At 51.9% G+C, this 25,338-nt stretch overlaps 1 protein-coding gene across 1 annotated transcript in view; it reads right to left on the bottom strand.

The window, feature by feature from the left end:
- Positions 1-25,338, bottom strand: part of GSE1 (Gse1 coiled-coil protein) — a 392,798-nt gene that overhangs the window by 359,199 nt on the left and 8,261 nt on the right.

Below are 25,338 nucleotides of genomic sequence, written 5' to 3'. Positions count from 1 at the left end.
GATCCAGAAAAGGCCAGGAAGAGAATCCGGCTTCCTTTACATCCAAAATTATCAGGGAAGGGGCAGAAAGCAGAGAAGCCAGGCGCCAAAGCCATGAGGTGAGGTTCTGTGGTTAAGACAGATACTGCTGGTCTGGGTTCAAATCCCAGTGCTGCCCTCATCAACTGTGAGACCACAGGCTGGTTCTCTCATCTCCTTGTGCCTTAGTTTCCTCATCTGTGAAACGGGTTCACAGTGCCACTCACAGGGTTGTTATCCAAGTTAACGGAACCAACATGTATACAGCTTGGCAGGCTTGGGGCACAGCTGGTGCTGAGAAAACGAAAACTTCACACGTGGGTGTCCCAGCCAGCCCACACCCCACACGGCTGGTCCAGAGGAGGCTGCAGCAAACCACAACCCACCAGCCAGCCAAACTAAGCATGGCTTTCAAGTTTTTAAAGAATTCTAAAGAGTAAGTAAATAACAGAGAAGAATACGCAGCAGACACCAGAGACCAGCCCACAAAGCCTGAAATATCTAACACCTGGTCCTTTAAGAAGAAGTTCGCCAAGCTAGGTCTAGAGACATGGAAATTTCTGGTGGAATAATGGAGAGGGGACAGGCGGTGGGGGCAAAGAGCCAGGAGAGGAAGTAGCAAGGATGTCAGTGTCCAAGTGGAGGGCTGCACGGAGGGACCTGCAGATCAGAAACAGTCCACGCCCAGGGGCGGGCACTCACTCGTGTCCACTGGGGAACCCGACTGATTCTGCTATCTCCACGGGTGGACAGAAGCAGCCACTGACATGGGGCCCAGCCACATGGTGTGACCCCTCCAACAGAGCTCAGAACCCAGATCTGCAAAGAACGCTGAGACGTCACCAGGCCAGACCCCAGGGGAACAGGCGAGCCAGCCTGGCTCCAAAGTCACCAGTCAATCGACACTCCACATCATGTGTGTGCCCAGGCACCTAGGACCCTCCTGAACACCCTCTGTGCCCAGAGATGCTACTTGAAACTTCTCTCATGTGGCTACCCTGGCCTGGCAGGGGTGCTCCTCGAGTGCGGCCCCAGGATGGGGACCCAGACACGCCAACCCCATCCCAGGATAGACAGAATCACGTCTGTCCTTTCCCAGCCTGGTCCCTCAGGAAAGCTGCCCCTAAACTCCAGTCTTTATCTGCTACTGCATGCCTGACAAGGCATCTGGGGATCCTGAGTGGATGTTTGACTAAGTGATCAGCCCTGGAGGTCAGCTGTAAAGGGCCACCCTCCTCCTCCCATCTTACAGATGAGAGAGCAGAGGCTGTGAGAGGTGCAGGGACTCAGAGATGGGATCCAAGCCAGCATCAAAGTCCAGCTCCAAAGCCCGGCTTCCTTGCCACAGCCAGTCTCAGGGGCTGACAGGGACGCCCAGGTGCTGTGGGTAGGAAGAGGCTTTGTGGTGGGGAGTGGAGGGCATCTCTGAAGGAGCCTAGTTCTCCCCGCCCATGGATGGTCAGTCCCGCCCAGACCGGGCCCCATCTGTCTTGCTCACTGCTGTCACCCAGGGCCTAGCCCAGGCCAGGTATTCTGCTGAGTGACTCAGTGACTGAGGCTGGCCGGGAGGGCAGGCAGAGGGAGCCCCTACGACCTTCCCAGTACAACTCTGGAACAGGGTATCCCCTGGGAGCCCGAGCAAGGAGCCAGGGTGAAGCTTCTGAAGGTGCTGTGGTGGGAACAGTGCCCTTGGGGAGGGCAGGGGGCCCTTAAGCCTCAGCTCCACATCTCGCCTCTTGAATGTAAAACAGGAGGGAGCCAGAGAGCAGGCAGCACAGACACAAACAGCCCCCAGCCGCCAGCCTGTCCCCATCAGCAAGAGCCCTCCGCTCGGCCCTGCCAAGAGCCGGGGCCAGCAGTGGGCCTGGAGAATAAACATGTCACTGCAAGGCCAGCCCGCCGGACCGCTGGAGCCAAGAACCGCCGGAGGCTGTAAACAGTCTCTCTCTTGGCCGCAGACTCTGGCCCACCTCTCTGCACTGGGAATTAGCACTTTGCCTGCCATAAAGAAAGGGCAGGCCAGGGTGGGGGTGTTTGGGGAGGGGGTGGTGGGCGGGGAAGCGGGGCTGGACCGCAGCCAGCACCTCCATCCTCGAGGCCTGGAAGCCCCTCCTTTCTCAAGGAGGCAGGGGGAGGCTGTGAATGAATGGGCCATGGGGAGGCTGCCTGGAGGCCCAGCCGGGCAGTGCCGGCCACAGGCTGGAGAAGGGACAGGGCAGGGTTGAGGCCTTTTCTAGGGGCTCTGGTCATGGCCAAGGGAGGCAGTTGCTTTTTACAGCACCCCAAACCCCACCCAGGGCTTCCAGCTGGCTCTTGGGGAGGCAGAGAGTCCTTGGGCAGCAGAGGCCCAGGTCACACTTAGGAACCTTCCAGACATCTTGCAAACCCTGTCTCACCAGCCCTAGGAAGCCGTCACCTCTCACCCTGCCCTGGACACGTCCTACTGCAAGTTCACATCAGGCTTAAGAACTGCTGCCTTCGTTTTGGTTCTACCCTCCAGAGTCAAATATCTTTTCAAAAGGCAAGTTGAGGCACACCATCCCCAGTCGGAACCCTTCAATAGGGCCCCTGCCCTTCACACTGTGGTGCTTCCAGCCCTGCCTGCCTCCTCAGCCTCCGCTACAGACAGCCTCCCCACCACGCACCTTTCTCCTGCCTCTGGGCCTTTGCACATGCTGTCCCCTCTACCATGAATGCCTTCCCCCTCTCTTATGCCTTGTTCACTCCCTCTTATTGTTCGGACCTTGGACCAACAGTCATCTCCTCCGGAAGTCTCTGGTCACTGAGACACCACCACACCCCCACTGAAGCTGCTGGAATCAAAAAGACAATAACAAGTGTTGGTGAGGATGTCGGAAAACACTGTGGGTGGGAACGGAAAACAGTCCTGCAGTTCCCACGTGACCCAGCAATTCCACTCCCAGGTATCTGCCCAAGAGAATGAAAGCATTAACACCCACACAAAGCCTTGTCCATGGATGTTCACAGCTGCACTATTCCTAACAGCCAAAAGCAGAAACACACAAACGTCCATCACTGATGAGTGGATACATAAACTGCCACATCCAGACAGCCAGAGTCACTCAGCCATAAAAAGGGAGTTCTGACATAGTCTCCAACATGGATGAACCTTGAACATATTTGCAAAGTGAAAGAAGTCAGATGGGAAAGATCACATAAGAGTTGATTCTATTCATATGAAATGTCCAGAACAGAAAAATCCAGACAGACAGAAAGATCAGTGGTCACTTTAGGGCTTGGGGGTAGGGTTGGTGGAGATGGAGTGACTGCTCACAGGCATGAGGCTTCCTTTCAGGGTGATGAACATGCTCTAAAACAGACAGGGGTGATGGCTGCCTGATCCCATGAAAATGCTAACCTCCACCAGGTTGTACACACTAGATGGGCGAACTGTGTGATGTGTGAATTCTATCTCAACAAAGCTGTTACAGGGACTTCCCTGGTGGTCCAGTAGCTAAGACGGCTCCCAAGGCAGGGGCCCAGGTTCAACCCCTGGTCAGGGAACTAGATCCCACACGCCGCAACCAAGGCCTGGCACAGGCAGACTTTAAAACAAACAAATCACTATTTAAAAAAAAGAGAAAGCTGCTATAAAAAAGTCAAGCCCAGTCCCTGGCCTCAGCTTCCTCATCTGTGGGGTGGGGGCGCCCCCAGGCCGTTGCTTTCCTTGCTCTGTGTCCTGCAGAGAGGCAGATCTGGGTGACATGTGTCTGAGGGCCCCAGTCTGCTGGCTTCCAGTCAGAAGGGCGGCAGAGGAGAGGAGAGCAGGTGTCGGCTGTGTCCATCACCCAGGCCTCTCTGCAGGGTGGAGTGGACCAGCTGTGTCCCGTGCCCCCACTTACTGATGGCTCCCCCTCCTGCTCAAGGACCCTGGTGCTCCCCTTTCTGCCCTCACCAGCCCAGGGAGCAGCCCCCTGCTCTCCCGACACCTGCCTACACCTGGGCATACAGGCCCCGCGCTAAGCTCTTCTTGGCCATGCACACAAGTGTGCCTGTGGCTGCCAGGACCCCACCTGAGCAGGCCCGATGCTCACCCCTTGCAGAGGGCTTGCAGACCTAGAAGGCCCACAGGTCAAGGCTGGCCCTGGAGAAACTCTGTCTGGGTGCCAAGAAGGAGAGCGGTGGGGAAGGCGGTGGGGGTGTGAATTCCCAGCTCAGGTGCCCGGGCTCTGGCTCCTGGAGGAGAAGACTGGGGCCAAGGGAACCAGAGCATCCGGGGAGAGCTGTCCTGTGGGGCAGCTGGGGCTGGGAGCCTCTCTCCCCCATGAGCACAGATGTTCTGGAGGTGGGAAGAGGGAGGGGGAGGCGGCGGGCTGGCTGGCCTCCCTGAGGGCCTGGGGAGCAGCCAGGAGGCCTGCAGCCTGTCGCCAGGGCGGCGGCAGGGCGAGTCCAGGCCCTTGGCTCCCCGTCCTGCCTGGAAGCCAGGCCTCACTCCACCCTGGGCCTGGGGAGACCACATCTGGGCTCTGAGGAGGGCGCTGAGGCAAGAGCAGACACAGCGAACTGGGTGTGATTTCTGCCCAGCTCCAAACAGAGGTTTCTGGGCTATCAGCAAAGTCATCTCCACATACACTGGGCCCCCCAGGACCCCAAGGGCCTTTCCAAGGGTCCCAGGGAGGGCACCCCCAGCACCCTGGGAGACAGTTCCCTCTCCGGGTCCATCCTGAGGGTCGTGGGGCACCAGGAGTGCTGGCAGCCCCGTGACCGTGAGAACTGAACACTCACGTATTCACCCCTGCCGGGACCCCCGGGCTGGCTTGGGGCCTGGTGTGTTCTCCAGGGCCCACTCTGGAGTGGCAGCCTGCCTCCCCCATCAGCACCTGCCACTGCCCCCCGGGCTCTGCTCTGAGGGCCCCCAGATCCATGAGAGCCCCGGGAGCAACCCCCAGGCCTCGGCGAGACAGGCCCGGCCTCAAGCAGGCGCCTGGTGCCCACGCCCCACACTGATGCTGTGCAATCTTAACTGGCTTCATTGGAAACAGGTCTTGTGGGAAACTCCTTGAGACCCTGGCACTCACACTCCTTCCTGGGAAGGTGCTGGATTCCCCAAGACAAGTGGGGACAGGGGAGAAGAGGGTCAGGGATGACAGCAGCCTGCCCTGGCCCTCACCGCCCAAACTGACAACCGCTAGACAGGCGGGTGCAGCTCTGGACCCAGTTCTTCCCCAGTTCCTCCCCAGTTCTTCCATGCCTGTCTCCTTCCCGACGGGCATCCACAGGCCTGGGTGGGGGTGTCTTCCCACCCCACCTCCCTAAGTTTGGTTAAGGCCCTGGACCACCTACCAGGCTCTCATTTATCTGAAGTTTTCCTTTTCAACGCACTTTTCTAACCTTTGAAAGACTGAGAAAAACAGCATCATTCACAATCCACAGATGTTAGTAAGGAAATTACATCCAGGAATTCTGTCTGAAAGCACTACTTTCTTCATCCTCAATTCTGAAATATACAAAGCTTTAAAAATGTGAAAAAATTCCACAAGTTTATGGCAAATTTTATGACGTGTCCATGTGACTACACTAATGTAGATAGAGAAAGAGAGAGAGCTGGGGTGAGGGGAGGGGTCTGAGTAAGACCCGAGCCCTGTGGGTCTCCCTGCCACAAGACCAGAAGTGGAACCCAAAGGACAGCTTTCTCATGTGTGATGCACAGTTGGTTAAACCCAAAACTCTGGGCCCCATACAAGATGTCAGCCTGTGTAACAGCACCAACCACAGCAGGAAATGCTGGTCCAGGGGAGAGGGCGCAAGACCCAGAACTCAGGCCTGACCTCTGCAATGCAGCTGCGTGACATGGGGGAAGTCAAATCGCCTGATGAAGTTCCCTTGTCTCCCTGTTCCTGAAGCAGACAGTCTGTACAGCCACTGAGACCAAAGCCCTCAGGAGACACTCCACAAATATCAATTATCTCTATCATGACATATGGGCCATGGCAATCAGTGATGCTGGTCTGGGCACCCAAGACTGGAGATAGGGAAAACACCCAAGGATTCTTCCAAGAGGTCCCTGTCCGGAGGGAACTCAGAGCCCGGACAGAGAGATAAAATAGGCCCCGGAGGACAAGCACAGCTAGTGACAAAACTGAGACCCAAGTATATCTGAAGGTGGAAGGAGGCGGGAAGAAGAGAGTGACAAGGTGTCAGGGAGCAGGTGAGGGAGAAGGTGGGGCTGTCCTCAGACAGCAGAGGGAAGGGTGACAGTCCTAGCTATTTTTATTCAGGGGAAAGCAGAGCAGGGCAAAGTCAGGTAGACCTGGTGACCATGTTTTCCAGCCTAGAAGTCTGTCTGTGGGCCTGGCTTGACCCTTCCCACAATGGCCATCCAGGCTGCCCCTTATCTGTGCTTGGACCATTGCAGAAGCCACCTCCCTGCTCTCCCGGCCACCAGCCTTGGAACGTAACCTGGACCTCCACGTAGGGGCTGGATTTGTTTCTGGTCACATTGGGCCCCTGCTCAAAATCCTTCCCCCACTGCCCCTGACTGAGGCCCTCTGCAGGGACACAGTGTATCCTCTGGAAAGAATGTCCCCATTTAATCCTTTTCAAATCCTAAACTCCCAAAGTTAGAATTCAGAGAAGGAAGAAAAAAAAAAAGGGCAGAGGTGCAAACTCTGAGTTCCCACCCAAAACACTTTTGACAGACAAGAAAAAACTGCATATTTACACAGAAATAAAGGAGGAGGGGATCTTGGTGAAGAAACTTGCCTCTTTTCACAGTTAAAGCCAATACGCCTCTGACAAAATAAACACAGGAGGACCTCTGTTGTATATTCTTGGAGAGGGTGATTACTCTTCAGAATAAATACATCTCCCTCCCTTGAGTCTGGTCAAAAGGACCGGTGTCCGTGCCTGGCTCCATGTGAGCCACACGGGGGGACAGAGGAGCCCCACGCCTAGCACACGTGCTGCCAGCACAGAGGAGGCCTGGCCCAAGACAGCGCCGGGACCCGAGCCCGGAGGCCAGGAGCCCGAGTGTGTGCGAGGGGTGGGGGCGTCTCTGTGCTGCTCATCAAAATCAGACAGTGGCGTCTAGGCTTGTCTGCGGGCAGTTTGGAGCATCTCTGAAGCCACCGGGACCTCCCCGGGGGTCGAGGCTTCCCCGCCCAGGCCCAGCCTCCAGCCGGCAGGACTCAGGCCACCTCCTTCCCACCCAGCACGGCCTCCCCTCTCCCCCCAGGCCACCGTCAGACAGGCTGCCTGCCCTGCTCATCCACTTCACCACCCGTCTCCTCGGCGCGGGGTCAGCTCCGGGCGCGCAGGGACTCCGTGTTGTTCATGGCTTTGCGCCCCCCGGCACGGCCCGGGACAAAGCTTGGCCAGCAGCTGGCACTTGGGAAATGTCTGCTCAGTGAATGCACTGGGCTGGCCTCTCTCATGCATGCCTCCACCAGACCAGCAGAGGAAGACTCCTTTCCCATTCACATCTAGGGATATCTGAGCTCTTTTCTCTGTGACCCCTGGCCCCATGGCTGGGGGCTGGGATGACCTGCGCCATGACCCTGAGGGCCCCCAAGGCTACGGGACAGCCCGGAGCTGGAGGGCAAGGCCCAGAGGCAGCCAGGGTTTCCTTCCCCTCCTCCCCTCCTCCCGTCTCTAAACAGGCTCAGGGAGTGAGGACCCCGAGGGTCACTATTCAGCGGCCCAGCATCCTCAACATGGGAAGGTTCGCCCAACTACATCTGTATGTGTCACAGAATCACTTTGCTGTACTGCAGAAATCTTCACAATGTACATCAATCATACTTAAGTATTTTTTAAAAGGCCTCCTTGGCCAGAAGTAAGAACTGTGCCTCCTTGGACAGAAAACACTTAGTGTGTCATTGAATCTAGAAATTGCCCTCTATACCCATCACACATTGAAGGCAGAGTGAGAACACACTTTAAGCCATCATGCTGACTGCTCCGATCAGACCAGTTCAGCTCCAGCCGTGAGGCTGAGGGTCAGCCCTGGGCTGGCCATGCTGCCTGGATACACCATCCTTTCCCTCTGGGGCTCAGCGTCCCAGCTGTTACTGGAGGACACAGGACCGCCAGCCCAGGACCTCACAGAACTTTCCCATGTTGCCAACTGGGTGACAGAGGTCCTGGACTAAGGGGCTTTGCTCCAGGACGACAGAGCAGGGACACCAGGCCCAAGTTCCCTGACCTGGGTGACACGTGGCCTTGATCTTGGGGGAGAAGGCCACACGCCCAGGCCTATGGAGGTGCCCCTGCTAAGGGGCTGCTGCCCTCGGGGGGAAACACAGCTCCCATTATCCATCCTTCTAAACTGTGATTTAGTGAGCAGACTTCTTTGGGAAACTAAGATAGCCATTCAAGATTTTAAAGCTGGATGGGCTCTAAGGGTCGTAAGCTGACCCGCCCTTCCCCAGGTGAGTGAGGGCCTCCCTGTGTTCCCTGTCTGTCCCCTGGGGCCTTCTCCAGCTTGCTCTACTGTCCTGGGATTGTCTGTCCATTTGCCCAGCTTCCCACCAGGCTCTGAGCTCCTCGGGACGGGTTCTCTCCACTATGTCTGATACAGAGAAGGTGCTCACAAGCAAACGGTTGATCAATAAATGAATCATATCTGGCCCCTCTTCTGACACCAAGAAAACAGACGTTTAAACTGCGGGTCCAAGATGGCCAGAGAGTCGACGGGTCCCGGCCAGGATCAGGAGACTCCCTGAGCAGAGCCTGGTCCCCCACACAGCAAGACCTCCCAGACATGCTGCCAGTCCCCAAATGCCACGGACACTCGGTCGCTCCAAAATCCTCAGGAGAAATCCAGGCATGGAGTGACCTTCAAATTCAGTTAAAAATGGACTGTGCTGACCTTAATAAAAGATCCATTTAGCTTCTGAATGAGGGACCACAAATGCCAGCAGGTCCCACCCCATCTAAACATGTGGTGTCTGGGACTCCCCCCAGTGCCGGGGGAGCGCTTGTGTAGGATGGTAACACGTTGCCGGAGGATTTATGGGGCTGCTCAGGGTCCCGGCTGGCCCAGCTGCCAGCAACGGGCAGAGAGCAGGCTGGGACCCCCTCATGGAGGAGACAGGCTGACTTTATGAAAGATCCCCGATGCCCCCAACACCAGGAGAGCACCAGGCACACCGGCGGCCATTTCTCCCTTTTCTCCTAACACTAAAAATGTGACTCTCACACTGCACCAATGAAACAGGGCAGGAGCATGTGGGTAAAGAGTCGGCTGTACCCCTCTCCACATGGTCAGATGTAGCTCCTTCCCCACCCCTCTCCATCTTCAAATGAACACAAAAGCTCAGAGAGGAGAGCAGCCTTCTTCTCTCCTATCACCCAGACTCTCCTATACCCGCGACTCGGCATCACACGGCATCACTCCAGTGGAGGCAGTTGTAATGCTGATCCCCAAGTCCTTACCCACAAGCCCCAAATCCAAAAGTTCTGGAAACCAAAACACTTTCTGCACTCATTTGTCAGCAAAACCGGCCCTGCCTGGAGGCTATTTATAGCCCGGGCTTTTCCCCCGTGGGATATTCACATCTTACTGCAGGAAGAGGGTGGAGTTTGACTCCAGGGTGCTGCCCCCCAGCCCCGCAGAGATGTTATGTAAAATACAGCATCACACTAAAGAATCTGACTAAGGGGCAGAAAAATTTGGAAGCGTTTCTGGCCTGAAAGGCATCCAACAGGGGATGTGGACCAGCAGTGACACAAACGGCAGCTGCTAAGTTTCACAATGACAGGCTCTCCTTCTTTCTAACCTTCCCATGATATTCACAGTGGCGCAGTGCCTGGGACGTCCTGAATCTTCTCCGTCACAGAGAAATTCACAGGGTTAATTTCTGCTACTGCACGCAATGCTGCAGTGGACATCCTGATACACACACACACACACACACACACACACACTCTGGAGCCCTGTTTTCTACAGGGTAAATCAGCAGTACGCACCCCAAATGATAGTGAAAATACACTGCAGATGAAGACAGTTATGTGCCACTTGGCGATGTTCCAAGACACTGAAATCCTGGGTCTGCAGACAGGCAGCTGTGTGACTCAGGGCAAATGACTTAACCTCTCTGGGCCTCAGGGAAAATAGGAAGCTGTGAGATTGGGTCCAGCTCCGCCTTCTCAGCTCCTGTCCAGGCCTGGGTTACCACAGCTGCCTCTCGAGTGGTTTATACCTGTTTCCTTTTCTCCTTCTCCCAGCTTGCCTACCTAATACCACTCAGAAAAATCCTTCTTTTAAAACCACTTCTGTTACGTTGCTCTCAACCCTCACTCCAAACACACAATGGCTTTTTATTGACTCAGTGAATGGAACCCAACCTTCTCTGTTGGTTTAAGGAAGGGGAAAAAAAAACCCCTATATTAAAAATAATAAATCACCTGAAATTCTGTCAGCCTGGCTGGCTTCAGCTGTGCCTATTTCTCCCCCATCCACACATGTCCACATACACAAGGCACATGGCTTGATTGCAGTGGCTGGACAGTCCTGCTCCCAGTGTCTGCCCTTGACATTATCTCCTCAGTACCTCCTGTGCTGGGAAGGAGGCTTCGTGCTGATCTGAGAGCTGGTGGTCCTACGTTCATTCAGACCCACTGGAGCTACCGCTGCCTTGAATGTTCAATTGTGGTCACCAGCCTCTTCTTTAAAAAAAAGGCGGGGGGGGGGGGGGCTCCCTGTGCAAGTCTGCCCACCCCAGCCCTGGCAGGAGAACCTCATCATCTCACACTGGAGAGTCTTGTTAAACATTTCCTGAGATACACTGTGTAGAACAGAGGTCCTTCCTCTGCCTGGAGGGTCACAGTACACATCAGTACATTAAAGGCACTGATAAGTCCTGCAGCACACAACCCTGTTTAGCTTTCTCTAATCTACTGTTTCCCAAACAGTAGAAGCAAGAAAGAGCTTGTGAGCAAGGAAAAAAATCACCCCAACACCCCATCATTAGTATTCCTTGGCACACACGTGGGGGCATGCTAAGTGCCTGAGGTCACCTCGCACACTTCCGGAGTCATCTCCTGCTCAGACATCTTCCCGAAGGGCCCCACCGTCGCCCTGGTAACCGATCTGAATCCTGAGCCTGTTGTTTGCATTCAACAATGTCCTCTGTCCTTTTACCTCTTGGAAAAAGCAGCTCATTGTGGTCACTGCCATGTGCAGACCCGGAAGAAACAGACCCAGACCAGCCCCTGATCAGCTGGGTGATGTTAGGCAAACCCATTAACATTTCTGAGCCTCAGTTTTCTCATCTGTGAAATGGAGGAGCCAGCAGCTCAGCACCAACGTCCTAGGATTCTAGTCTGCCGAGGTCTCAGTTCACAGCTGCAGCAGAGACCAGTGAGGCTACCAAGTCCAAGAACAGCAGCAGAGAGGAAAGGTGATTTTCTTCCAAAAGTAACTCAGGAACGTGGAGTCAGGATGTCTAGCCGTGAGGCCCAACTCAGCTGCGCCCTGGCTGCCTGGCCCTGTGTAAGACCTTGACCCCTGAGCTTCACTTCCTCCCTGTAAACTGAAACAGGCCCCACAGACACAAATATACTCAGAGACACAGACACACACATTAGGTACACGTAAAACTGGTGAAATCTGAGTAAGATGGGCCGGTTGCGTCCATGTCAACCTTGCGGCTCTGATGTTGCATTACAGTTACATAAGATGTTATCACTGAGGAAAACTGGGTGATTTCTCACAACTATATATGAAATCACATTTATCTCAAAATGACAAATTTTTTTAGGCTAACGCCTATATCACGGAGACATTGCAAATGTTCAACAAGATGGCATATTTATCATTCCCTCTGAGATGCCTAACCACATGGTGGGTGTTCAGTAAACAGGCACCGAAGAACTGAATGAATGGAGGAATATGAGGAGCACATAGTAGGTGCTCAGTATTTTCCCTTATTCTTTCAATAATGTCTTATCAGCCCAGCAAAGTGAACTCATCGGAAGCCTGCTTGCTGGGAACACTGTCACCAAAGGCTCCTGTGGTCTCCCCACAGCAGAGGCTTTGTCTAGACCTGCCAGCTGCTAGGGGTGGAGGGAGAGCAGGCACTGCCGGCAGAGCCAAGAATAGGGTTCACGCTTGTTTGGGAAGGCACGCATTCGAATCCTACCTCTCTCCCAAAAGGGCTGAGGTGGTTTCCAACAGAGGCCCAGGCCTGAGACAGGCTGCCCCACCCCCATGCCTCAGTCCCTTCCCACAGTACATCCAAGGAAGCCACTCAGAGGCTGACAAAGAAAACTTCCCCCTCCTGGTCTCCCAGCCCTCTGGCCACTTGTTACATGGCTAGCAATGCAGCCGGGAGGCCCCCCCAGGCTCCCCACCACCTGACAGGCCAGGCCAGGGCAGCTCCTGAGGTTACCCAGTTAGAGCCAAGGGGAGGGAGTGAGGGGCAGGCCCAGTGTGTGGGCAGCTGAGGTTCAAGAAGGCTTACTGCAGAGCCGCCACATCTGCACAAACCCAGAAACAAGCTGGGTGTCCAGCAACAGGTGACCAGGGGTCACTACAGAGCCCACATAATTCCTATTCTCAAAGGACGCTGAGCGATGTGGGAACCAAGGATAACAGCCAGCCCTCTGCTCTCACCCATTCCAGCTCGTCCAAGCTGCAGAACAGCTTCACATAAAGATGGCTGTCACCCTGCCTTACAGCTGGGGAAACCACAGCACACAGCGGATAAGGAACTGGTCCAAGAACACACAGCTAGTGAGGGAGGCAGCCCTGAGGAGAACCAGGAATCGTGGTCCACAGTCTACAGTTTGAGCCGCTCTGGAAACACCCGTGATGTCCAAGGTAGATGAGACTACAGAATACAGCACAGGGTATGATCCCACCCACAGCAGTGTGTATGAGCGTTTGTACACACGTGTGTAGGGAAAACGGCTGGAAGCTCTGGGTCATGGGAATACGGGTCATTTTTATGACTTCCCTTGTATCTCTACTGCCTACATTGTGAACACAGAATATGTCAGACTCCAGGAAAAGATCCAAAAATGCCAAGTCAGCTGCCCTTGGTCCCTCCTTTCCCCCTCTGCATGTCCCCACCCAGGCCCAGGAGCTCTGGAAACTCTGCTCACAGCCTGAATCCTTTTTGGCACTACACCATACCCGCCCCGAGGCCTGTCGCGAGGTCAGGGAAATCTTCTCAAGCCAGAAAGCTTACACAGCTTTGCCTGAAACACATTTTACAGTGGCATAGACGGTTTTGAGCTCCCTAAAGGCTCATTTTGGGCAGTAGAGGTGGGTGATGGCCTTTTTACTTGGGAGTCTGCCTCACTGACATGAAAACTGTGTTCACCACAACACTGGGAAATGCTTATGCTGGGATGTTAGGTAAGAGCAAGATGCGCAAGTGCACAGAGGAGTTTCATTTTAACTTTGAAAAACGAACACACTGAAAATGCCCAGGAGGAAACACAAAACTATGTTAACAGTAGCTGCCTCTGAGCAAAGTGGGGAGCAGGTACTGAGGCTGGGCTGGGGGCAGTTCTCCTTTATTCCTTCATGTACTTTCCCAAATCCCTACAATAACAATGGAATCATAATAAAAACAATAGCTGGCACTTCTTTGGGGCTTTCTAACTGCCAGATACCAAGCACTTCATATGCATTAACTCTTTTAATCCCTTCTTTGAAGCAGGTACAATCACAGATGTTTCACAGAAGAAGAAACCAAGGCACAGAGAGGTGAATTTACTTCCCCAAGACCACACAGCTGACATTTGTCACCTTTTTAAAAAACTAAATATTAAAACCCTCTTTTGATATGATGGCTCAAGGATGGAAAAGAATTTTAATATTTATTGAATGTATACTCTTACTGATACATAAACAAACATAACCTGCCCACCTGCTTTGCTCCTCTTTTAAAAAGCAAATTGAACATGAGAATCCTCACTCATTGCTGGTGGGCATATAAACCAGTGTAGCCTCTGAAAACAACCTGACGACTTCCTCAAATAGCTAGACCTAGAGTTATGATACAACCAGCAATTCCACTCTATGCATACCACAGAGAGAAAAAAGTACATTCACACAAAAAACCTGTACACAGATGTTCAACGCAGCACTATTCACAACAGCTGAGAGGTGAGAACAACTCAAATACCCATCAATAAGTGACTGGATAGACAAATGTAGCCTATACACACAAAGAGGACGATTATTCAGTCGTGAAAAGGAGCAAAGTACTGACACCTGCTACAGCGTGGATGAACCCTGACAACACTACGCTGAGTAAAAGAAGTCAGACACAAAAGACTACATATTGCATGATTCCATTTCCATAAACTGTCTAGCAGAGGCAAATCCAAAGAGACTGAAAGGAGATTAGCAATTGCCAGGGGCTAGGGGGAGGGGAGAATAGGAGTTCTTTGCAGTTCAGTTCAGTCGCTCAGTCCTGTCAGATTCTTTGAGACCCCATGAATCGCCGCATGCCAGGCTTCCCTGTCCATCACCAACTCCCGGAGTTTACTCAAACTCATGCCCACCGAGTCGGTGATGCTATCCATCCATCTCATCCTCTGTCATCCCCTTCTCCTCCTGCCCCTAATCCCTCCCAGCATCAGGGTCTTTTCCAATGAGTCAACTCTTCGCATCAGGTGGCCAAAGTATTGGAGTTTCAGCTTCAGCATCAGTCCTTCCAATGAACACCCAGGACTGATCTCCTTTAGGATGGACTGGTTGGATCTCCTTGCAGTCCAAGGGACTCTCGAGTCTTCTCCAACACCACAGTTCAAAAGCATCTATTTTTCGGCGTTCAGCTTTCTTTACAGTCCAACTCTCACATCCATACGTGACCACCGGAAAAACCATAGCCTTCTAAAATTAAGACAGTATGGTCACACAATTTTGTGAATATAATAAAAACAACTGAATTCTACACTTTAAAAGGGTAAATTATCTCATAAAGCTATTGAAAAAAAATTTCCAGTTATTTTTAAATTACACAACACATGAACACACTCATATTTTAAAACTCAGCAGTGCTTCACACAAACCCTCCTAGTTCCAGTCCCTCCCCAAAGGCGGTTGCTCTCAGCAGTTTGGAATATATCCTTCTAGACTTTGTTCTTTGCACTTACATATGTATTAATACATAGCACACATATTACTAATTGATACGATAGTCTACTTTTCACAAAGGTGGTAGCAATGCACACCTACCAGCAATAAATGAGAGGGTCAAGCCTTCACCAACTCTGGAATCAATCTTCCTAAAGTTTTCCCGATCTGATAAGTAAAAACCACTTGATGTTTAAGTTGGTACTTTCATAATACACAGAACTCAAAGCTATCAGTCTTTTCCTCAACAGTATTCCAGATTCTAGCAGGCCTCCCTTTCCATATTGTTGCTGTTTAGTCGCTCTGTAGTGTCTGACTCTTTGCGACCCCATGGACTATAGCCCGCCAGGGTCCTCCATCCATGGGATTTCCCAGGCAAGAATAGTGGAGTGGGTTGCCATTTCCTTCTCTTAAAAAAGGTTTTTTAAAGAAGGCAGCTCACCCAGAAATAACTGGCATGGTTCTGAGAGGACACCAGGTGGCTGTGATGATGGGGGAGCAGTGGGTTCACAGAGGATGCTTTTCACCATCCAGCCACACCCTCGTGAGCCCCCTACTTGTGCCTTGGGTGGGGATTCCACATGGGCTCGGCAGCTGGCACTGGCCTCCCACAGCCCCTCAAACTGCTGACGCAAAAATATCAAGACACGTGTGGCGGGAGGGAGAGCCGTGACTGATGAACTGGAAATACTGCAGGTCCCTGGTACTCTGCCTCAGCCTCTCACAGGCTGTGTTCACGGGCAAGTCCCCTCCCCTCTCCACGCTGCCTCTTCAATGGAGTGAAGAGACATACTGAGATCTGTCATAAATGCAAAGACAAGAGAAACAAAAGTTTCACTCAGGTTATAGATAAAATATACCGTGTAACAAAAGCATCAATGAACATGAAACATTTTAAAGAGGGGATACTCTATAATAACAAGTGAAACATTATACTATTGAGTCAGTTCAGTTCAGTGGCTCAGTCCTGTCAGACTCTTTGCGACCCCATGAATTGCAGCACGCCAGGCCTCCCTGTCTATCACCAACTCCCAGAGTTTACCCAAACTCATGCCCATTCGAGTCCGTGATGCCATCCAGCCATCTCATCCTCTGTCATCCCCTTCTCCTCCTGCCCCCAGTCCCTCCCGGCATCAGGGTCTTTTCCAATAAGTCAACTCTTCGCATGAGGTGGCCAAAGTATTGGAGTTTCACCTTTAGCATCAGTCCTTCCAATGAACACTCAGGACTGATCTCCTTTAGGATGGACTGGTTGGATCTCCTTGCAGTCCAAGGGACTCTCAAGAGTCTTCTCCAATACCACAGTTCAAATACATTAATAGTATATTCTAAATAACACAGCCACCAATATACAAAAAGACATCAACATTTCACAGTCTGTGGTTCTGAGACAGTCTTTTTTTCTTGTCTAGATTTAAAAAAAAATTATAATTCTTTCTTACCTATCTGAGGTTTGATAAAATCCCCTCAAGCAAAAGAACATCCCCTTTTGACGTCACTTGTGGAGGTCACAAGGGCAGGTTGATTGAAATCATTTTAATATCCACTGACTCAGACAGAGAAGATCAGGCTTGGAAAACGTGCTCTTAAGCATAAAAAACTTGGAAAAGGCCTGGTGGTTTCAAAACATTTTGTCCACACTTGCAAAAAGAGAGCAAGAGAGGATATAAGTGCAAAAGATGTTACATTTCAAGCCCAAAAGGACTGGTTCAAAACATTAGAGAGGCATCATCTCTAAATAAAAACTTTTTGAAAGATTAATAAAATTGATAAAAACCTGTAGCCAGCTTGATCAACAGGGGGAAAAAAAAAAGGAGAGAGAAGATACCAACGACCTATATCAGGAATGCAGGAGGGTACATCATTACAGAACCTATAGACATTGAAAGAATAATAAGAAAACATTATGAAGGAGTTATGCCAATTAATTTGACTACCTAGATGAAATGGGTAAGTTTCCTGAAAAACCATAAATTACCAAAACTGACTCAAGAGGAAATTAACCTTACAGAACTCTCCCTCAGCACCTCAAGATGACAGCTAAGCAGAGAGAGAAACCATCTACTGAAGAAAGACTCTCAGGAACAGCCTACCTCGTGGAGTAGGGTTTTAACGTGGACGAAGTTGGTGTGTGTCTCCTAGAATCTTTATTTACTACGATTTTTAAAAACATATACTTTAAAATATATATGTATATATACTTAATGTTATCTTTATTGTTTTCTCCCTAACCTATTTTCTCTGAGACCTTATTTTGCCAACTGTGGTTTTGCCAATTATGGGGCTCTTTAGGAATGCCATTCTCCCGGTTGGCAAGGATCTGCCATGTACAATGCACAAAAGAAAAACCAATGGCGAGTTCAAGGATAAAAACTCCAATTTTAGCTATTTCCATCTAGTTGGAGAGACAGGGCTTACAGATGTGAAGCAACTAGAAGACAGCATGAAGCTGCACATAATAAAATGATTAATTATTGCCAAGTGGGGGGAAATTGCATACAGACAAGGGCCTAGGCCCTTAGGGGAGAGGGGGAAGACTTCAGCTGGTAGAAGTTAGCAAAGAAGGCTTCCGGGAGTGGGGAAATAGGCAGAAAAGTGGAAGAAAGAGCATATATCAAGATATGATGGTGGGAACAAGTCAGATGGTTTCAAGGAATAGTGAGGAGTCAGCCCACGTGCATGATGCTATGAGTGTATGCAGAAGCTAACAGTGGCTCTTTACCTTTGGGGGGGTCACACACCCTTTTGAGAGTCTAATAAAAGCCACTGATGTCCTCTCTCCGGAAAAATTGCATGTGTGCCCCCAGATTCTGCTTTTGAGGTTAATAAATCTGTCTGTAGGAGTGGGGATGCCGCATTGAGAATGAGGGGTCTCTGTGAGCTCCCCAAACTCCTGCCTCTAGAGGGTCCCTCTTCCTCATGGCCTGATCCAAAAGGTGCCCCTCCTGGTTCATTTCATCTCACTAATGGGGTTCAGATCCCTATGTTTTTGAGATCTATGGGTCAGCTCTCCAGAAAGATGAGAACTAGAGAGGAAACTAAATGAGAAACAGCAAAAATATTAAAAACCTAGGCAAATTTCCAGACAAAACTATAATTTGAAAAGATACATGTGCCACAATGTTCATAGCAGCACGATTCACAACAGACAAGCCATGGAGACAAGCTAATGTCCACCGACAGATGAAGGGATAAAGAGACGTGGTCCATGTATGCAGTGGAGTACTTCTCAGTCAGAAAAGGAACTAAAGTCATGTCATCTGCAGCAACACAGACACAACCAGAGGTTAGCGTCACTAAGCAAGTCGGGAAGAGAAAGACAAAGATCACATAATATCACTTACGTGCGGAATCTAAAACGCAGCACAAATGAACTTATCTATGAAACAGAAACAGACCCACAGACACAGAGAAAAGACTTGTGGGTGCCAAGGGGGAGAGGGGCAGGGGCGGGCTAGAGTGTGGGATGAGCGGATGCAAACTGTTACACACAGGATGGATCGACAAAGGTCTGGCGAACAGCACAGGGAGCTATGTTCAGCATCCTGTGATGGGGCTTCCCTGGCGGCCCAGCAGGTGAGATGCTGCCTCCAGCACTGGGCTGGGGGGGCGGTGGGGGCGGAGGCGGGTTCAACTGGTTCTCGGTTGGGGAGCTAAGATCCCACAAGCTTTACGGCCAAAAAAAAAAGCAGAATACAAACAACAGAAGCGGTGCTGTACCAAACTCAATAAAGACTTTAAAAATGGTCCACACACACATACACACAAACCTTAAAAAACATACCCTGTGATAAATCATAAGGAAAAGAATATGAAAAAAGAAAATATGTATAACTGAATCACTTTGCTGTACAACAGAAACTAATATAACATTGCAAATCAACTACACTTCAGTGGCATTTTTTAAAAACAATAAGACGGAGAACAGTGTGGAGATTCCCTAAAAAACTGGAAATAGAGCTGCCGTATGACCCAGCAATCCCACTCCTGGGCATACACACCAAGGAAACCAGATCTGAAAGAGACACGTGCACCCCAATGTTCATTGCAGCACTGTTTATAATAGCCAGGCCATGGAAGCAACCTAGATGCCCATCAGCAGACGAATGGATAAGGAAGCTGTGGTACATATACACCATGGAATATTACTCAGCCATTAAAAATAATTCATTTGAATCAGTTCTAATGAGATGGATGAAACTGGAGCCCATTATACAGAGTGAAGTAAGCCAGAAAGATAAACACCAATACAGTATACTAACACATATATATGGAATTGAGAAAGATGGTAATGATAATCCTATATGCAAGACAGAAAAAGACACACAAATATATAGAACAGACTTTTGGACTCTATGGGAGAAGGCGAGGGTGGGATGATCTGAGAACAGCATCGAAACATGTGTATTATCAAGAGTGAAACAGATCGCCAGTCCAGGGTGGATGCATGAGACAAGTGCTCGGGGCTGGTGCACTGGGAAGACCCAGAGGGATGGGATGGGGAGGGAGGTGGGAGGGGGGTTCAGGATGGGGAACACATGTAAACCCATGGCTGATTCATGTCAATGTATGGCAAAAACCACTACAATATTGTAAAGTAATTAGCCTTCAACTAATAAAAATAATTGGGGAAAAAAAACAAGAGCCAGTATTTACTGAACATGTACTATGTACTGAGCCCTAAGACACACACACACTATAATAATTCCCATATGCAGATGAGGAGACAGGCCCACAGACAGACAAGCAGTCATGTGACACACACCTGCTGACTGCCACCAAGCACCACTGTGGCCCTTCTCAGGGCCGGAGGTCACGTGAGAGATAATCACCCAAATGCTCCCTTCACCTCTCAGATGAGCGCTGGGAGCCCAGGGAGGGGATGACGGGAGCTCAGACCCCACATGCCTTGGGCTACTTCCAGGCTTTCTAACCCCCTCCAAGTGGAGCTTCAGATTCCTCAAACCCCCTTCCTTCCTCTGCCTCCAGTAACCACAGCAAACATTGCTGGGGTCTTGATGGCTTGCCAGGCTCTCACTAAGGGCTTCAACTGCCTCATGCCCCGGAAAGGGAGGACATAAGACTGTCCTCGTGTATGGATGAGAAGCCTGGGGCTCAGAGCCCTGAAGTGATGCTGAGGACGACATGGGTGGCAGGGGTGGGTAGCGAGGTCTGACTTCAGAATACCCTTGGCCAAACCACACCATCTGCCCTTGGAAAGCAACCAACATGGCCTTGCCTAGAGCTGCGATTCCATCCCCCCTTTTATGGACAGCTGGGAGAGCTAAGTGACACTGCGCAGAGGCAGGCATCCTAACAGGAAAAGTCTGGAACCAAGTTCCTGGTGTCCCGTATCTCTCCCCAGAGCAGAAAGGCTTCTATGCTTGCAGGGTTCTGACAGGGACCCTGAACCCTCCCTAGGACCTTGGTCTGGCCTGAAGCTGCCACCAGTAGGGTGGTGGGGGCATGGGGGGTCAGTGGCAGCCCTGTTCCTGCCCCTTCCACCAGCCAGGGCCCCTGAGCACGCAGCTGCCAGTTTCTGCTGAGGCTGTTCTACCTAATTAGGGCCCCAGCGCCACTGCAGCCAGAATCACAAGGGATCCCGTCACACCCCCTGGGGCACAGAGCCCCAGGCACCAGGACGCTACAGGGCCAGCCTGCCAGCTGGGCCACTCCCTGTTGCCTGGCCTGGACTTGGAGGGTCTCTCAAGGCTGACTGCTCCTCCGTGGTGCCCAGTGTAGCCATTTTGCTGTTGCAACCCCAACCATGGCCCTATCCAGGCTCAGCGGGACCTTAAGCAGTCTCTGCAAAGTCACCCCAAGGGGCCCAGCCAGAAAGACAGGCACCAACTTCCCTCATTCACCCCCAAGAGTCCTAGTCACTAGGGCCAATAAGACAATGTCTTATGAGCATCTAACACGAGGGAGCTGCCGCTGATGATTCCTTATCACTGTCATCTTCATTCACTTCACTGCATCTCACCAATTTGAGGACCCAGGCTATTTTACATTTTAGACTCCTGAAATCAGGATGAACCTTACAATGGGTAGAGTGTCGGTTTCATGAACAGCACTTTTCTTGCCTAGTGGTATGTAAAACAATCATGTGTATCACAAGGACAGACCATGTCTAGCATTAGATAAACAACAGTGTTCACAGCCCTCAGCTGGCACAGTCATGCTCCTGAACTCTGAGCGCAGCATCCCGGGCGTGAAGGGGGCTTACTGAAACGCTGCTGAGGCAACCAACCCATCATCTCACTTATGCGCCCTTATTTACAGCTTTAAGGCAAACATGTCCCCTTACTGCATCAATTCTCCCCACAAACATCTCCTGGGCAACACCCCTCCCAAGCCCCCCGCAGGTCCCAGGGTTTCCCAGGATGCCTGAGGGAGGTGGAGGTGGCTCTCCTCCGGGACACGGGAGCAGGCCTGGCTGGGCTGACTCGGCCCCACTGGAGGGCGGTCTGAGTTTCAGATGGAGAGCACAGAGCCCCTGAGGAGCTCCAGACCGTGGGCCCAGCTGGGGTCAAGCCACCAGGAAGTGGATTTGGCACAAGCTCCAAAAGGCCTACACACTCCAGAGGAGCCTGCAAGGGGGGACATTCTCCTGCCACCTGGAAAAATTCTACATGTGAGTCCTGGGAAGGCCCGCCCAACACGCTCGGAACAATCTCACCAAACGGAGCAGGGAGGGTCAGTAGCTGCAGAGCAGCGTTGGGCCAGAAATTTCCAGAGGGTGTTCCAAGCATGCTCAGCTGGGCTCCACAGGCTGTAGGCCAGATGCTCGGCTCCAGTGGAGGCCGACCTCTGAGGCTCCTGGGGGGTCCTCTGCTGAGGGCGGGCAGGGACACAGTTCTGGCCACCTGACAATCATGACATCAAAATGCAGGCGCCCAGAAAGTTACCAGAATGGGGCTTCTTTCAGACCCACTGCCTCCAAGCCGCTGTTGGGGTGGAGAAACCTTAGGAGCTGCACAGAGAGATGTGAATCCTGCCCTCAACACTGACAGCGATGTGGCCATGGGCAAGTCCCTTTCCCTCTCTGGATCTCACAGGCCTTGATTTTCAGATGGAGATGATTCCAGACTTTAAGATACAGATCTTTCCAGAGACAGAGGGATACATATCTGTGACAAGATGGCCAACTCATCAGAAAGATGAAAAAAACCATAAACATGCAGGAGCCTCAAAATACATGAAGCAAAATTTGACAAAACTAAGGGAAAAAAAAAGATATTAAAAATTGCAACAGATATTAAGACCTCTCAGAGAATGTGATGTGGGAGTGTGTGTTATTCATACAAGAGAGCATGCACTCATGTGAGTGCATGTGTACAAAGTGGGTGTGAGAGGTGAGTGTGCCAGGGTGTGCACAGTCAGTGGGCGGGGGGCTGTGGGGGGAAAGGGTCAATCCTCTCATGCCCCCACAACTGGCCATCCTCCAGTTCAGGGTCTCCAGGCTCCCTCCTGTGCCCACCCTCCTCAGGACCTGCCCCGAAGCCAGGTCTCACCTCAAAGAAAGCCTGGTGCTTCCCTATCACCTGGTGAGCGACAGGTGAGTGAGGTCCAGGTTTTGCCTGCTAACTGGAAGGACTCCGGCCACTCCATGGCAGAAGTCACTAGAGCCAGAGCCCGCTTTCCTCACACAGTTTTGAAAAGCAAAGAAAGTGCAATTTCACAAGAGGAGGAGGGTGAGGGGCAAGAGAAGCAATCTTTCCCTTTGCAAGAGGGGGGCCGGGTGACTGCAGTCAGACCAGGCTGTGCCCAGGCCAGGGTGGAGGGCTGCCCTACTCTGGACCGGGGTGTGTGTGCGCCCAGGAGCCTCAGCTCTGGCACAAGACAGAAGCCTTGTCTCCAGTATGGCACTGCCCCCACCATTGCCCCCTCCCCGCCAAGACCCAGGGGACAGTGCACAGTGAGGCTGCCCAACTTCGTCTCTCCTTGCACTGGGGTCCTCGGCATCCAAGGTGCTGGGTGTGGAGGGCCGGTGATGCAGAGACGGCTCAAAACATTTCAGGCCCCCTCATCCGATGGCCCCAGGGCATCGCACAATTACACAAAGGAAAGAACAGCACACATCTGAGCAAGACGCTCCAGAAGGAAAAGGGTCTGGGGAGAGATCCTGCCATCAAAGGATTCAGGATTAAAAGAGCTGGCACCTATGCCCATGCAAGGCCACCCTCTCGGGCCATCTAATCCTTACAGGCCTGAAAGGCTCCTCCAGGCCTCCCACGTCTTGGACTGATGGCTGTCAACACAGGACCCCTGAGCCTCCTGACCCGGGGCTGCAGCGTCTGGGAGTCTGCAAGGCCGTGCCTGCCTCCCACCTGTCTCCGTCTCTCCCAGCGGCAGAACCCACACAAACCTCTTAATCCCTGTCTGTGAACCCTCGTCTGAAAGCCGGGTGAGGTTTACAGGTCTGGGAAGGCTTATAAAACATGGCTGCAGTGTGCCAATGCTCCGACCCCTCCCCCGCTGGCCCCCTCAGGGAGCTGGTGCAAGAGTCCAAGGGCAGCCTCCCCTGTGGCTCCACCAGGGTGGGCCCCTGCCAGCCCCACACTCTCTCCCCATGGGTGCCACTCACGCCTGGGCATGGGAAGAGGCCATTTGTTAGACCACCCACTCTCTCACGTCCCAGCTCTGCCATGTAATCCAAAACTCTCAGGGTCAGGAGCCCTGGTCTCCCCATTTGAGAAATGAGACTCATGTCACCTTTCCACAGAGCAGTGCACGCCACCCTCTGTGGTCAGAAGAGGAACAGGCAGTCTGCGGAGGAGGGCAGTGGCTGGCACAGAGTGGGCGCCATTAGATCAGCATCATCTGCTACAGCATCATCGTCGCCATCACCATCTCCTGAGACCTCACGATGTCTGCATCAGGACCAGGGGGTGGACAGAACCCCCTCAATGATCTTCCTTGGCACTGGCTCTGCCAACAATTGATACTAGTAAGCGGGCAGGACAAAGTGACCTCGGTGGGCTCTGACCTTTGAGTGGTCCTCTTTGGACCCTGGACTGCCTCTTCTCCCCACTTCACTCACACTCTGCAGGTAGAAACAGCTTCAAGAGGTGGCTGCTCCTGCCCAGGGCCCCGGCATGCCTGCCTGGTTCAGCTGAGCCAAATACCAACTGTGACCTTTGTGTCGTCCATTCAAGGTTGCTGGCACCTCTGGAAGGAAATCCAATCCAGCAATCAATTTCATTCAGGGTTCCAACCCAAATAGGTCGGGCAGCAAGTGGCTGGGGCAGCCAGTGAGCGGGCAGAGAGCTTCAGAGCTGCTGGACTCACAGGCCAAGCTAGAGCTCAACCTCGAGGATCTTCTCTCCCCACTGCCCAGTCCCACTCCCGCCAACAGGTGCAGAAAGATGACAGCTTGACGGCGGCACAGGAGCCAAGGGGCTCAGCTTCTAGTCCAGCATCTGCTTCCATTTCACAGAGGGGAAAACTGAGACCCAGACAGGTGGAGGGTCTGAGTGAAGGCCACTGAGTTCTGGGGCCAGAATCTGGGGCTTCTGCCTTCCAGGGGTGCAGCTGGAGCAAGTAAAAAACCCCACGAGCAAATGCAACATGTTCTCACAAAAACTCCTCTTATTCCAGGGAGAAGACCAACTCCCAGCTCCAAACAAACCCCATGGTGGAGACCATCTATGGAAGGTGTGACAGTGGTCAGTGAGCTGACAGAACACAGCTTCAAGGAGTCACAAATGTGACTTTCTCAAACCTAATCATATCATATAATTTGGCTGCCTAAAACCCTCAAAGGAAAAGAGAACTGAAAGAGTCAATGTGGAATTACCAGGAGACCCAGCAATTCCACTCTGGGTTATCTGCCCAAGAGAAAACAGATCCACACAAAAACCTGTACACAAATGTTCACAGTGGTAATTCACAACAGTCAAAAGGCAGAAACAGCCCAAATGTTCATCCACTGATAAACAAAATGTGCTTTATCCATGTAGTGGAGTATTATTCAGCCATAAAAAGGGCTGAAGTACTGATTCATGCTACAATGTGAGTGAATCTTGAAAACATGTGACGCGACAGAAGCCAAGCACAATTGACTCCATATGGTGTGGTTCCATTTCTACAAAATGTAGAATATATGCACCCACAGACAGGAGATTTGTGGCTGCCAGGGCCTGGGGGTGGGAGGTGACCAGAAGGGGTTTCTTTTGGGGGGTGACAGGAATGTTCTGGACTAGAGAGTGAAGACAGCTGCACAACCCTGTAAAGACACTAAAAGCCACTGAACTGTATACTTC

Source organism: Cervus elaphus, chromosome 4 (assembly GCF_910594005.1).
Source record: "Cervus elaphus chromosome 4, mCerEla1.1, whole genome shotgun sequence".
Lineage (NCBI taxonomy): Eukaryota > Metazoa > Chordata > Mammalia > Artiodactyla > Cervidae > Cervus > Cervus elaphus.
Note: the sequence above shows the minus strand (reverse complement) of the source record. Positions and strands in the feature narration are given on the sequence as shown.